At 39.6% G+C, this 6,986-nt stretch overlaps 1 pseudogene; it reads left to right on the forward strand.

Annotated features, from left to right (window-relative positions):
* The first annotated feature begins 624 nt into the window (after positions 1 to 624).
* Positions 625 to 1,043, forward strand: LOC113270066 (60S ribosomal protein L26-like 1; annotated as a pseudogene).
* Positions 1,044 to 6,986: the final 5,943 nt, after the last annotated feature.

The raw sequence follows: 6,986 nt of genomic DNA on the forward strand, positions 1-6,986 counted from the left end.
CCAGCATCTCTGACATGTGAAGAGCTTGGAAGGCCACACTCCCATCTTTATAACAAGAAAAAACTGAAAGAACTACAGATCAACTCTTCCTGGACCTATCAGAGACCTGAGGTTGTAGGGAATACTGCCACCCCCATATGGATGCAAAGGTGACTCCAGAGAGTCACAGCTGAGGTCTGCTTACCTGAAGAGCAGAAATCACTGGAACTATAAACTGTAGGGACATTTAAGTGGTAATTTTGATTTTCTGGAGACTGAGTTGGATTAGCCTTAGGAGAGAAACTCTTGGTAGTCGCAGTCTTATGGGACCCCACACTTTCCTGGGCTTTACTTCCAGGAAACCTGCCATGTTCTCACGGTGAAATGTTGAAAAGATCCCCTCATGGCTCTGCCAGGAAAAGGGAAGAGTAACAATGGTAAAATATGCCTGAGGCATTCTCCATAGCAAAGGCCTAATCTCTGGGGAAAAATAAAACTTTACCAGAGCCTAATCTCTCCTGCCATAAGGGCATTTCTCTCACTATATCACCCTGCAGCTTTCATGATTCACCTAAAGTGGATGAGGGGATCTCAGGAACACATGTGAAGGCATGCATTTTTGAGCCCACCCGGTGCCAGGTCATCATGAAATTCAATCCCTTTGTGACCTAGGACTGCAGCAAAAACCACAAACGCTGCTTTCGGGCCCTCTTGCATATGCCCAAGAAGATCACGTCTGCCAGCTCTCCAAGCAGCTGCAGCAGAAGGACAATGTCTGCTCCATGCCTGTTCACAAGGATGACGAAGTCCAGGTGGTTCAGGGACAGTACAATGATCATCAAGCTGGCATGGTAGTCCAGGTGTAGAGAAAGGAATATATCATCTACATTGAATGAATGAAGCCTGAGAAGGCTGTGGGCACTAACCTGAGCGGTTGGCTATCATCAGGCTAAAACTGGACAAAGATAGAGAAAAAAATTATTGAGTGCAAAGCCAAATTTTGACAACTTGGAAAAGAGAAAGACAAATATAAAGAAGAACTTCCTGAGAAAATGCAGGATTGAATATAATCTGTTGTGTAACCATAGTTTAACTGTAAATTTTTAGCTACTATAGGCTCCTTTGCAACATTTCAAAATGTCTCTGGAACATTGCATTTCCCTCCTGTTTTCCTACTGACCTGTAGCTCTATAAATCTACTTTTGCAGTTTTGATTAATAATTCTATGAATGAAAGTTAAAAATGGCACCACCACCCCACACCCTTGAAGGCAGCGGCTCAAGGACACAGGATTACTAAAAGAAAGATTTAGTCATAAGATTACAGAAAGGTTTTTTGCCCCAACCCTAGATTAGTACTACAGCAACAGAGCTGCAGTTGAGTAACAGTGGATTGCAATTGTTAACTCTGCAAGACACAGACTCCCTATGAGGAGTAGTATTTAGGAAAGTCCAACGTCAACAGGGGAAACAAAAACAAGAACATTAGATACATTTGAAGCCTCTGGCACCTACAGCTACAATAAACATTAGACACAAACCACGCCTACCCAGATTAACACAAACTTCACACTAAAGGATTATTTCGTTTACTTTCTGTTCCTCAGTACATAATGTCGGGCTTTCAACAAAAATGACAAGGGATTCTACAAGGCGAGAAAAAACAGTCTGAAGGGACAACGGAAGAGTCAGAATTAGACTCAGATATGGCAGAGATGTTGGAACTATCATACTGGGAATTTAAAATAAGTATGATTAACATGCTAAAGGCTCTAATGGAAAAAGTGGACAAGATGTAAGAACAAATGAGTAATGTAAGCAGAGAGATGGAAACTCTAAGGATCAAGAGGAAATGCTGGAAATCAAAACCAGAATGCCTTTCATGGGCTCATCAGTGGACTGGACATGGCTGAGGAAAGAAGCAGCGAGCTTAAAGATAGATCAAGAAAAACTTATCAAACCATCAAGAATGTGAAAAGACAAGGTAGATAATGAAAGGGAAGTTTTCCAAATCATGTGTTTGATAAGGGACTAGTATCTAGCAAGGAGTCTGACTCATGGTTAAAAACCTATGTGTGATTTTTCAGGTCTGAGCATGGGCAATAACAAATGATTTGCCAGGCAGGCCCATGGTGGAAAGCTGCACTCTGCACACCAGACCGGGTGCATGGCTGGCATATTGCAGTTTCTGAAGGGAATTGTACTCAAGGACTCAAGCTTCTATGGCTGGTCAAGATCATGCTCTTGGCATATTTAAGTTCCCAGCCCCAATGCTTTTATTCTTAGCTCATTTTATCTGAGGCCTTGGACACACGGGAGAGGAGGACAACTTTAACATACTTTTCCCTGCTCCAACTCATTACCCAGTATTTTCACACTCCTAGTCTTTCCCTCTCTCTCTTTCCCTATCCCCACCATCCATAATACTGCCAGAGAGTTTTATTTGGGCCTCCTCAACCTTGAGACAACCTTACCTCCATGCTGAACCATCTGACCCTCAACCAGCACATCATACCATGAGGAAAAATGGGAAAGGAGAGTGCTTTCTCTGCTTTTAGCCTCTTGCTTATACCATCTCAGTAAGTAATTAAGGACTTAACTCTTTCATTTTTGTCTTGTTGCTTAAAGAGCTACTCTGACACTTGGCAATTATGCTCTTTCTCCCAGCTCAGCTGCACTCCTGACGGCTAAAGTACATTTAAAAAATTGTACAACTCAGGCGCCTGGGTGGCTCAGTCAGTTAAGTGTCTGCGTTTGGATCAGGTCATGATCCCAGGGTCCTGGGATTGAGCCCCATGTCGGGCTCCTTGCTTAGCAAGGAGTCTGTTTGTTCCTTTTCCTCTGCCCCTCCCCCAGCTTGTATTCTCTCTCTCTCTCTCAAATACATAAATAAAATATTTTTAAAAATTAACAACCCAGGGTGGGGGAATGGGATAGGCTGGTGATGGGTAGTAAGGAGGGCACATACTGCATGGTGCACTGGGTGTTATACGCAACTAATGAATCATCAAACTTTACATCAGATACTGTATGGTGACTAACATAATATAATAAAAAAAACATAAAAAAATTAACAACCCAATAATAAAAAATAACCCAATTAAAAAATGGGCAAAAGATCTAGACAAATATTTTTCTAAAGATATACGTATGGACAAAAAAAAAATGTGAACAGATGCTCAGCATCACTACGTATCAGAGAAATGCACAAGAAATGAGATAACACTTTGTATCCACTAAGATGGTTGTAATAAAAAGGATGGATAATAATGTGTTGGCAAGGGTATAGAGGAGTTGGAACCCTCATACATTGCCAGGGTGAATGTAATATTGTACAGCTGCTTTAAAAAACAATCTGGCAATTCCTGAAAAGGTTAAAATAGAGTTACCATATGACCTAGAAATTCTACTCCTAGCTATGTATGCAGAAGAGATGAAATGAAATGCAATGAAAGAGAACTGAAAACATGCCCTTATAAGAATATGTACACAAATGATCATAGCAGCTTTATTCATAATAGCCAAAAGTAAGAATAACTCAATGTTTATCAATTGATGAATGGATAAATAAAATGTGGTATATCCCAACAATGGAATATTATTCAGCAATAAAAAGAAATGAAGTACTTGGTACTTGCTGCAACATAGATAAACCTTGAAAACAGTAAGTTAAGTGAAAGAGACAGTCACAAAGCACCACATATTGTGATTCCATTTATAGGAAATGTCAATAGGCAAATCTGTATAGAGAAACAGGTCAGCGGTTGTCTACACCTGGAGGGGTGACAGAAGAATTGAAGAGTGACATTTAAGGCATGTAGGGTCTCATTTGGGGGCAATGAAAATATTCTAAAACTGATTGTCATGTTGGATGTCATGATGGATGATGGACTCTGTGAATGTACCAAAAGCCATTGAATTTTATTCTTTAAAGGGGTGAAATGTAAGTTATATGAATTATATCTCAATAGAGCTATAAAAAGATATATTTAAAGTGTTAAACATTGTATATAATTTCTGAATGAACAAAGGTGAAATTAATTAGAAATGTACTGACCATATCTCTATACAGTTTAAAATACATTTAATATTTTTTAAATCTCTTTTGAACACAGGTATATTTCTAGTTCATAGGATAATATTTGACATACAATAGTATTCAATAAATATTTGTTTAATTAATCAAAAGTTACATATGTGTAGGGCACCTGGGTAGCTCATTTGGTTTAAGTGTCTGACTTCAGCTCAGGTTGTGATCTCAGGGTTCTGGGTTTGAGTCAAACTCCCCACTCAAAGGGTGGTCTACTTGTCCCTCTGCCCCTCCATGCTTCTGCATGCACCCTCACTTTCTCTCTCAGATAAATAAATAAATAAAATCTTTTAAAAAATTACATAAGTGTAATTAGAATACCAGGAGAAGAAAGTAAGGATAGAAAAGAAGAAATATATAAAGTGATAATGCCTGAACTTTCCAAAATGAATGACAGATATAGATCCAAGGAGTTCAGAGAACACCAAACAGGATAAATACCAAAAAAATAAAAAAATAAAAACACACCTTGGTCAACATACCCAAACTGTAGAAAATCAAAGACAGCTGGAGAGTGGGAGGATTAGAATTATAGTATACTTCTTGTCAGAAACCATGCAAGCAAGAAGAAAATGGGGTAAAATATTTAAAGTTTGAAGGAAAAAAAAAACCACCTAAAACTGTTATTCTTTGAAAGTGAAGGAAACAAAGACTTTCAGATAAACAAAAACTGAGAGAATTCAACACAAGCACATATGTCCTTCAAGACATATTAAAATAACTTATTCAAGTAGGAGGCAAATAATACAGATCATTTTATGTATTGAATTGTGTTTACCAAAAAAAAAAAAATGTTGCAGTCCTAATGTTCATTACCACAGAAAGTGACCTTATTTGAAAATGAATGTAATCAAGTAAAAATGATGTCGTCATGGCATAAACCCGTATTTAAAAGGGGAAGGAGATTTGCACGCAGAGGCAGACATGCCTAAAGACAAGACAAAGCAGAGACATGGAGAGAATGTCATCTACAAGCTGAGAAAAAGCTTGAAGCTACCAGAAGCTGGGAGAGAGGCATGGGACAAACTCACACCCCAAGCCTCATCCATCACTGATTTGGTTGACTTAGATGATGAGGCTTTAGACTCAGAGGTGATGCTGAAATAATTCAGATTTGGGGGATATGGGGATAGAGTGAACAGCTCTCAGAAGGAACTAAGCTGCCAACATTTTGATTTTGGACTTCTAGCCCCTGAAACTGTGAGACAAATTTCTGTTGTTAAATCCACCCAGGATAGAATACTTCATTATGGCTGCCCAGGACGTTAATACAGATCATAGCAACAGTAAGTGGGGTGCTGCTCTGACAAATATCTAAAAATGTGGAAGTGGCTTTGGAATTTGGTAATGTCTGAGTCTAAAAGAATTTTGAGTAGTTTGATGGAAAAAGCCAAGGTTACCTTGAAGAAGAGACCGTTGTAGAAACCTGAATGTTCAACATGCTTCTGGTAAGATCTCAGATAGAAATGAGGGACATGTTATTCATAACTGGAGGAAAGGAGAACCTTATACAGTGGCAGAAAACTTGTCTGAATTGTGTCCTGTTGGGCAGTAAGTAGAATTTGTAAGCGATGAACTCAGATATGTAGTTGAGGCTGTTTCTGACAAAGTGTTGTAGGCAGGTCTGATTTCTCCTTGCTGCTTATAGTAACATGTAAGAGGAAGGAATTGCTAGCCAGAATTTAAGGAGGTGGATTGACCATGTTAGCAGAAACACTTCCAGCTTGGATGTAGGGAGACAGAGACCAGAAAAAATGAAGGAAGACTTTCAGACTTCTAGGATTCTATAGGCAGGAAACAGGTGAATAGAGCAATTCAGCTGTGAGCATGTGTTACTCTTCAAAAAAACAGAAGAATTACCTCACGGGAAGTTCAGAGGCCAATGGGTCTGTCATTGACATTAGGGCTCTGAGGCCAAAAGCTCAGGGCACTGGGCCACAGCCTTCTCCATTCCAAAAGTCAGGGCCACATCATGAGTTCCAACGGGTGGGGTTACTTCCTAGGCAGAGAAGGATGAGCCAACACCCAGGGCTGCCACCCCAGTAGGCCCAGAAGACAAAGCATTGAACCAAAGAGAGTTAGTGTCAAGGCTTAAATTTAATGGAATTGGCCCTTCTAATTTTCTGTCTTGTATAGGACCCATGACTTCCTTTTTCCTTCCTATTTCTTCATCTTAGAATGGGAATGTCTATTCCAGGCCTGCCCCACCACTATATTTTTGAGGCAGGTAACTTGTTGTCTGGTTTAACAGATTCACAGGTGAAGAGGAACTTTGCCCCAGAATGAATCCACCCCAAGCTCTATCCATAACGATCTGAGTGATTTAGATGATGAGATTTTGGAGCTAGAGTTGATACTAAAGTGATAAAGATTTTTGGGATGTTGAAATAGGGCAAACAGATTTTGCATGTAAGGAGCACACAAAGTTAGGAGACTTGGAGACAGACTCTTATGAATTGAATTGTGTCCCCCACACAGTGAGATGTTGAAGTCCTAACCCCAGCACCTGAGACTGTCACTTGATTTGGAAATAGAATCTGTTCAGGGATAATTAAGTTTGAATAAAGTCATTAGGGTGGGCCCTAATCCAATATGAATGGTATCCTTACAAAGAGGGGAAATTTGGACACAGAGTTAAACACAGGGACAATGATGTGAAGATACAAAGAGAATACGATATACAAGCCAAAGAATGCATGAGACTGTCAAAAGCTAGGAGAGGGCATGGGATTGTTTCTCTCTCGCAGCCCTTGGGGGGGAACCAATTTTGCTGACACCTTGATTTCAAACTTCAGGCCTCCAGAATCAAGAGAGAATAAATTTATGTTGTTTAAGCCACCCATTTTGTGGTAATTTATTATGGAATTCTCAAAAATTTGGCTCTACATAAAGAAAGAAACAACAATATCAATAACCAC

This window comes from Ursus arctos, unplaced genomic scaffold, assembly GCF_023065955.2.
Source record: "Ursus arctos isolate Adak ecotype North America unplaced genomic scaffold, UrsArc2.0 scaffold_11, whole genome shotgun sequence".
Classification (NCBI taxonomy): Eukaryota; Metazoa; Chordata; class Mammalia; order Carnivora; family Ursidae; genus Ursus; species Ursus arctos.